We start from the raw sequence: 5608 nt of genomic DNA, 5'->3' as shown, positions 1-5608 counted from the left end.
GCGTAGGGATTAAGCACAAGGTACTACAAGACAAGCAGTCGGCTTCAGGGCATTAGGGGTAGCGTGGCCGAGCGGTCTAAGGCGCTGGTTTAAGGCACCAGTCCTTTCGAGGGCGTGGGTTCGAATCCCACCGCTGCCAAAGCTTTTTCCTCACTTTAGAATTATTGTTGGCTGAAGTGGCTGTTATTCGGTTTGTTTTTGTTTTGATTGTATCTCCGTCCCCTAGGCAGACTGGGGTCAATCATTTGTTTGTCTCCATACATGATGAACAGGTTTCATGAGCTATGGCAAAATGTTGCTTGGAGATGCGGGGTATCGATCCCCGTACCTCTCGCATGCTAAGCGAGCGCTTTACCATCTGAGCTACATCCCCTTCTTGCTGTTGATGTCCGAAAGCAAGTATTTGAATCTTCTGTCTCGGGAAATCAAAAGGTCGCACAGCAACTGTGGTTAAATTGACAAAGCAATTCCTCACCCGACAGCTACCTTCGATAGCTCAGTTGGTAGAGCGGTGGACTGTAGTTGTTACTCTGCGAGCAGATATCCATAGGTCGCTGGTTCAAATCCGGCTCGAAGGAACTAACCTTTTTCGTCCTTTTTTTCATATTTTCCATCGGAACACGAACACGGTGTTAGCTTTGAACACCAATGCTCAACGACATCGGTGTCAGCATCGAGTGTAACCGACATTAGAAAGCCAGGACATGATGTTGCTTAATTTTTTTCATTTTCCCTGGCGTCTATCCATTCCTCGATAGTCTAGTGGTGAGGATCTCCGCCTGTCACGTGGAAGGCCCGGGTTCGATTCCCGGTCGGGGAGAATGCAACTTTTTGACAGGACAGCTTGAGAGACATGCATTTCATCGCTCCAGCTTTATGATAGAAGGCAATTTGGTTACATAATTTACCTCCAATACCATTGAGCCCGGGTAGCTCAGTCGGTAGAGCGTTAGGCTTTTAACCTAACGGTCCAGGGTTCGAGCCCCTGCTCGGGCGCTACCCTTTTGCACAGACGTGCACTTAAATCACTTTGTCAGCAAATTAAAAGGAGTATGGCCCGTAGGGGGATCGAACCCGTGACCTTCGCGTTATTAGCACGACGCTCTAACCAACTGAGCTAACGGGCCTACACACGGTTGTTGGACTAAAAACTTTGCATTGATATAGTGTATTTGCATAGCTTGTTGCTTGTGGCTGCCTACACCGTGAGTCAACAGTCAGTTTGGCCGAGTGGTCTAAGGCGCTGCGTTCAGGTCGCAGTCCACTTCTGTGGGCGTGAGTTCGAATCTCACAGCTGACAAACTCCTTTTTCCTGTCCATTGTGTGTGCGTGCTGCTCTATTTTGGCAGCAAACCAAATATACATAAAATGTTTGACTCAACCAGACAAGGATAGCAGAGTGGCGCAGTGGAAGCGTGCTGGGCCCATAACCCAGAGGTCCGTAGATCGAAACTACGCTCTGCTAAAACCCAATTCTTTTCTTCTGTTCTGTTCTCTTTTCTTTATTTCAGACGTCAACAGGGACCACAAATGTGTCCCCGCACCCCAACACGACCCATTAGCGCAGAGGATAGCGCGTTGGACTTCTAATCCAAAGGTCCTGGGTTCGATCCCCAGATGGGTTGCAAACTGTTTTGCCAGCCAGTAAGATGTCAGGATGGCCGAGTGGTCTAAGGCGCCAGACTCAAGGCATAATCCTTGCTCTGCAATACGGAGTAGGCTCTGGAGAATTCTGGTCCTCGATGAGGGCATGGGTTCGAATCCCATTTCTGACAAACAACTTTTGGCATTAATTTTCTGCAACTGCCACCCTCCCACTCAAGGAAGTATCGCCATCAAAACGCAGAGCTAAGATTGACCACAATTGTTTGCTTGTTTCACCGCACACGGGGATATAGCTCAGTGGTAGAGCATCCGGCTGCAGTCCGGCAGGTCCTTGGTTCAACTCCGAGTGTCCCCTTAGGTGAAACTTTTTTTGGTTTAGCACATTGCAACCTTGCATCCAGAAAAAAAAAGAAAGAAAAATCAAGGGCCAAACCGGGATTTGAACCCGGGACCTCCTGCACCCAAAGCAGGAATCATACCCCTAGACCATTTGGCCGCCCGGTTAGGTTAAGTCAACAGTGATTTAATACACTTGATGTAACTTTGACTGCTTTAATAAAGTCTGGCATTGAAACCAACATGATTCAGATGTTTCTCTGGATGTTGCACAGTTTTCTAATTCATATCAGACCTTTCTGTCCATATAAATAACACATAAAACCAACCGCTGGTTCATAGTTGGTAAAAATGATTAACTGAACCTAAAATTTTGGGGAGGAATAAAGATATTCAAGATTTAATTTTTTGTTTTCAAAATAAAGATACTAAGAAAGAGAGGTAATGTCTGATTGAGCCAATAAATGAATCGCATCGGAGCATACATGAAATCTCATTAGTTGAATTAAACTGAAGGTTTCTAGTTTTTTTCATGAGAGTTAATTTGAGCTGTTCTTTCAACTATTACTCGAATCAAGTCCATCTCATGAAGTGCTGCCTTCATATTGTTGTTTCACATCTATGTTTTATCTGTGCATTAATAATAAATATGCTTCATCTATTGCAATCGTTGTAAAATAATAAAAATCTCTTTATGAATTTAAGTTAATAAAATCATATTTTTTTCTTGGGTTTCAATAAAACAAAAAAATAATATCTCGGACTTCTAAAGTCTTTTTATATGTTTCCTCACTGTTTGGCCACTACTTGGTCACAAATGCTCAAAACACAAACCTTTTTCGACCTAAGATACTCAATTGGTTCCTTCTACAAGTCCAATCCATCAGTTTTGGGATGTCTTTATATTTCAAGATAAATTTATGAAAAAGGGAAATTTGGGTGTTGCCTATTGTATGCACAGATACCATTAAATCAACAGAAAAAAATACTTATTTGTACTTTTCTCTCATCTTTAAAGTTTGATTCTGTTAAATAACTATTCTTGAAGGAGAGCTGCTGACCTCCAGTGTACATGGCTTAGTCAAATGCATATTAAACATAAAAATTTTCCCAAAAAGCACATAAAAAAAGTCTCTCAATGGGTTAGAAAAATAGAATAATTTTGAAACTTAGATTTAAGTTAAACAAATTATTTTTCTAGTACATTACATTAAAATACTTTGTTTGGGGCAAATTTTTACCTTTAACGTGTATTTGACTTAACCATGAACACTGGAGGTCAGCAGCTGTCCTCTTGAGCGATAGAATGCATAAATCCCTTAGACAATAGTTAATTCAACAGAATTCAAACTTTGAAAATGGGAAAAAAGTATAGGTTTTTTCAGTGCAATTTATTTTGGATCTTGTTAACGCGATTGCTGCGCATTTCCTGGCATTATTCTGGCAAGGATTGGTACTCGAAAACTAAATATTTTCCATCTTTGAGTACGCCAGTGACAAGCGGATTTCATTTGAATGTTGTTTGTTGGAACTCTTGCTATTCTGGTTCAGGTTCTTGCAAAATGAATTGCTGCAACGTCCGGGAATCGAACCCGGGCCGCCCGCGTGGCAGGCGAGCATTCTACCACTGAACCAACATTGCTGGCACATAGGGAAAGGACAATTTGTGGCTCTTTGTAACCCCCCAAACAGCCCATGACCTATGGAGAGAAGGGCAAAATGTTATCCGCAGTCGGTAGGATTCGAACCTACGCTCCCAGAGGGAATCTGATTTCTAGTCAGACGCCTTAACCACTCGGCCACGACTGCAATCCATTGATGGGGGCACATTTGGCGGCATTCTCATACAGTAGAATAACTTGGATTAGCTTAGCTTGCCACTTCACACAGGTTTGCAAGCAGCCCGGCTAGCTCAGTCGGTAGAGCATGAGACTCTTAATCTCAGGGTCGTGGGTTCGAGCCCCACGTTGGGCGACCATTCCTTTTGGTGTGTTTCCCACTTAGCTGCAACGAGTATGAGGTGCACACTCATGGACCCACCAGCAGAAAGGGCGCCATGGCTTAGTTGGTTAAAGCGCCTGTCTAGTAAACAGGAGATCCCGAGTTCGAATCTCGGTGGTGCCTCAACTTTTTTTGACCAACCCAACTGTCAAAAGAAGGCCTCTGAAAGATTTCACTGCTCACATTTTGCCCAAGATACAGGAAAAATGAAGCGAAACAAACAGTTCAACAAAATGCCGCGACCCGGGATCGAACCGGGGACCTTTAGATCTTCAGTCTAACGCTCTCCCAACTGAGCTATCACGGCCTGTGCTATGTTCTTGGCGACCCAAGCGGAAACGCAGCAGCATAGCATTTCAAAAAGAAAAAGTGGCCTGACAGACTAAAACAAACGAACAAACAGAAAAAGAGACAGGTCCTACCGAGATTTGAACTCGGATCGCTGGATTCAGAGTCCAGAGTGCTAACCATTACACCATAGGACCTTCACATCTAGCGATGTCAAGATGCACGTACAGTTTTCCAATCGTTTTCCCATTGAAAAGAAAAAGGTAAAACAACTGGAACATATTTGCAGAAACCCTGAAATTAGGGCCAAACATGACCAATCCAAAAAGCAAGTGGGCTCGTCCGGGATTTGAACCCGGGACCTCTCGCACCCTAAGCGAGAATCATACCCCTAGACCAACGAGCCAGCTGTTGAGTGGTAACAGTGCGTGTGGGTATTTATTTGACATGCCTGCGGAAGGAGACTCACCTTTGAACGAGGACCTTCAAGAAAGAAGAAGAAAAAACAGACTGTTTGGTTCCTGCCGGGATCGAACCGGCGACCTTGTCCGTGTGAAGGACACGTGATAACCACTACACTAAGGAACCTTGCTGGTAGAGAGGCAAATTCTTTGTTTGAAATATTGAGTTGTAGCAAATGTGGTATGGATCTGTCCCAACGGTGTACTACAGGGTCTCGTGGCGCAACGGATAACGCGTCTGACTACGGATCAGAAGATTGCAGGTTCGAATCCTGCCGAGATCGGATTTTTATCTTTGAACAGACTAAATGTGTATGACTGAGACACATGGCATGACATTGCATACACAGATACATGGACAATATGTTTGTTTAGCTGCCAATACTTATGTTTTGTTCACGTTGATTGCTACGCTCAACAAGAAAAAGGTGTCTGCGCCCCCGGGTGGGCTCGAACCACCAACCTTTCGGTTAACAGCCGAACGCGCTAGCCGATTGCGCCACGGAGGCAAGTTGATGATGCTGGTATCGAAATAATTGAGAAATATGCCAACATGGTTAAATAATTGTACAATTGAGAAAGCCAGTTTGGAAAATGCTTTGTTTAAGTTTGCACTGCTAAACACATCATACATCCTTCCGTTATGGTCTAGTGGTTAGGATAGCTGGCTCTCACCCAGCAGGCCCGGGTTCGATTCCCGGTAACGGAAAACTTTTTTCCCCCCTCTTGTGCGCTTGTCCAAGTGTAGTTGAGTTGGTATAGCATCGAATTTCTCGAGAGAAGAAAAGGCAATAATTGAACAAAACTTCCGACGAGGATGGGATTCGAACCCACGCGGGCAGAGCCCATTGGATTAGCAGTCCAACGCCTTAACCACTCGGCCACCTCGTCAACTAGGAGGAGTCAGGCCGAAACTT

The 5608-nt window shown here is 44.3% G+C and overlaps 21 non-coding genes across 21 annotated transcripts; 12 read left to right on the top strand and 9 right to left on the bottom strand.

Moving 5' to 3' along the window:
- The first annotated feature begins 57 nt into the window (after nucleotides 1-57).
- Nucleotides 58-139, top strand: TRNAL-AAG (transfer RNA leucine (anticodon AAG)). Its single transcript has one exon. It is a non-coding gene; the product is annotated as a tRNA-Leu (tRNA).
- A 346-nt stretch (nucleotides 140-485) lies between these two features.
- Nucleotides 486-578, top strand: TRNAY-GUA (transfer RNA tyrosine (anticodon GUA)). Its single transcript has 2 exons — nucleotides 486-522; nucleotides 543-578. It is a non-coding gene; the product is annotated as a tRNA-Tyr (tRNA).
- A 170-nt stretch (nucleotides 579-748) lies between these two features.
- Nucleotides 749-820, top strand: TRNAD-GUC (transfer RNA aspartic acid (anticodon GUC)). Its single transcript has one exon. It is a non-coding gene; the product is annotated as a tRNA-Asp (tRNA).
- Nucleotides 821-923: 103 nt separating this feature from the next.
- TRNAK-UUU (transfer RNA lysine (anticodon UUU)) lies at nucleotides 924-996 on the top strand. The gene has a single exon. It is a non-coding gene; the product is annotated as a tRNA-Lys (tRNA).
- A 57-nt stretch (nucleotides 997-1053) lies between these two features.
- Nucleotides 1054-1127, bottom strand: TRNAI-AAU (transfer RNA isoleucine (anticodon AAU)). Its single transcript has one exon. It is a non-coding gene; the product is annotated as a tRNA-Ile (tRNA).
- Nucleotides 1128-1216: 89 nt separating this feature from the next.
- TRNAL-CAG (transfer RNA leucine (anticodon CAG)) lies at nucleotides 1217-1300 on the top strand. The gene has a single exon. It is a non-coding gene; the product is annotated as a tRNA-Leu (tRNA).
- A 252-nt stretch (nucleotides 1301-1552) lies between these two features.
- Nucleotides 1553-1625, top strand: TRNAR-UCU (transfer RNA arginine (anticodon UCU)). The gene has a single exon. It is a non-coding gene; the product is annotated as a tRNA-Arg (tRNA).
- A 26-nt stretch (nucleotides 1626-1651) lies between these two features.
- Nucleotides 1652-1775, top strand: TRNAL-CAA (transfer RNA leucine (anticodon CAA)). The gene is made up of 2 exons: nucleotides 1652-1689; nucleotides 1731-1775. It is a non-coding gene; the product is annotated as a tRNA-Leu (tRNA).
- Nucleotides 1776-1888: 113 nt separating this feature from the next.
- TRNAC-GCA (transfer RNA cysteine (anticodon GCA)) lies at nucleotides 1889-1960 on the top strand. Its single transcript has one exon. It is a non-coding gene; the product is annotated as a tRNA-Cys (tRNA).
- Nucleotides 1961-2029: 69 nt separating this feature from the next.
- On the bottom strand, nucleotides 2030-2101 carry TRNAP-UGG (transfer RNA proline (anticodon UGG)). The gene has a single exon. It is a non-coding gene; the product is annotated as a tRNA-Pro (tRNA).
- A 1567-nt stretch (nucleotides 2102-3668) lies between these two features.
- On the bottom strand, nucleotides 3669-3750 carry TRNAS-AGA (transfer RNA serine (anticodon AGA)). The gene has a single exon. It is a non-coding gene; the product is annotated as a tRNA-Ser (tRNA).
- A 92-nt stretch (nucleotides 3751-3842) lies between these two features.
- TRNAK-CUU (transfer RNA lysine (anticodon CUU)) lies at nucleotides 3843-3915 on the top strand. The gene has a single exon. It is a non-coding gene; the product is annotated as a tRNA-Lys (tRNA).
- Nucleotides 3916-3991: 76 nt separating this feature from the next.
- On the top strand, nucleotides 3992-4065 carry TRNAT-AGU (transfer RNA threonine (anticodon AGU)). The gene has a single exon. It is a non-coding gene; the product is annotated as a tRNA-Thr (tRNA).
- A 111-nt stretch (nucleotides 4066-4176) lies between these two features.
- TRNAF-GAA (transfer RNA phenylalanine (anticodon GAA)) lies at nucleotides 4177-4249 on the bottom strand. Its single transcript has one exon. It is a non-coding gene; the product is annotated as a tRNA-Phe (tRNA).
- Nucleotides 4250-4355: 106 nt separating this feature from the next.
- TRNAQ-CUG (transfer RNA glutamine (anticodon CUG)) lies at nucleotides 4356-4427 on the bottom strand. The gene has a single exon. It is a non-coding gene; the product is annotated as a tRNA-Gln (tRNA).
- A 137-nt stretch (nucleotides 4428-4564) lies between these two features.
- Nucleotides 4565-4636, bottom strand: TRNAP-AGG (transfer RNA proline (anticodon AGG)). The gene has a single exon. It is a non-coding gene; the product is annotated as a tRNA-Pro (tRNA).
- Nucleotides 4637-4745: 109 nt separating this feature from the next.
- Nucleotides 4746-4818, bottom strand: TRNAV-CAC (transfer RNA valine (anticodon CAC)). The gene has a single exon. It is a non-coding gene; the product is annotated as a tRNA-Val (tRNA).
- Nucleotides 4819-4902: 84 nt separating this feature from the next.
- On the top strand, nucleotides 4903-4975 carry TRNAR-ACG (transfer RNA arginine (anticodon ACG)). The gene has a single exon. It is a non-coding gene; the product is annotated as a tRNA-Arg (tRNA).
- A 151-nt stretch (nucleotides 4976-5126) lies between these two features.
- TRNAN-GUU (transfer RNA asparagine (anticodon GUU)) lies at nucleotides 5127-5200 on the bottom strand. The gene has a single exon. It is a non-coding gene; the product is annotated as a tRNA-Asn (tRNA).
- Nucleotides 5201-5328: 128 nt separating this feature from the next.
- Nucleotides 5329-5400, top strand: TRNAE-CUC (transfer RNA glutamic acid (anticodon CUC)). The gene has a single exon. It is a non-coding gene; the product is annotated as a tRNA-Glu (tRNA).
- A 100-nt stretch (nucleotides 5401-5500) lies between these two features.
- Nucleotides 5501-5582, bottom strand: TRNAS-GCU (transfer RNA serine (anticodon GCU)). The gene has a single exon. It is a non-coding gene; the product is annotated as a tRNA-Ser (tRNA).
- Nucleotides 5583-5608: the final 26 nt, after the last annotated feature.

The sequence above is a fragment of the Acartia tonsa genome, chromosome 5 (genome assembly GCF_053477335.1).
Source record: "Acartia tonsa isolate MP-2025a chromosome 5, ASM5347733v1, whole genome shotgun sequence".
Taxonomy (NCBI): domain Eukaryota; kingdom Metazoa; phylum Arthropoda; class Copepoda; order Calanoida; family Acartiidae; genus Acartia; species Acartia tonsa.
Note: the sequence above shows the minus strand (reverse complement) of the source record. Positions and strands in the feature narration are given on the sequence as shown.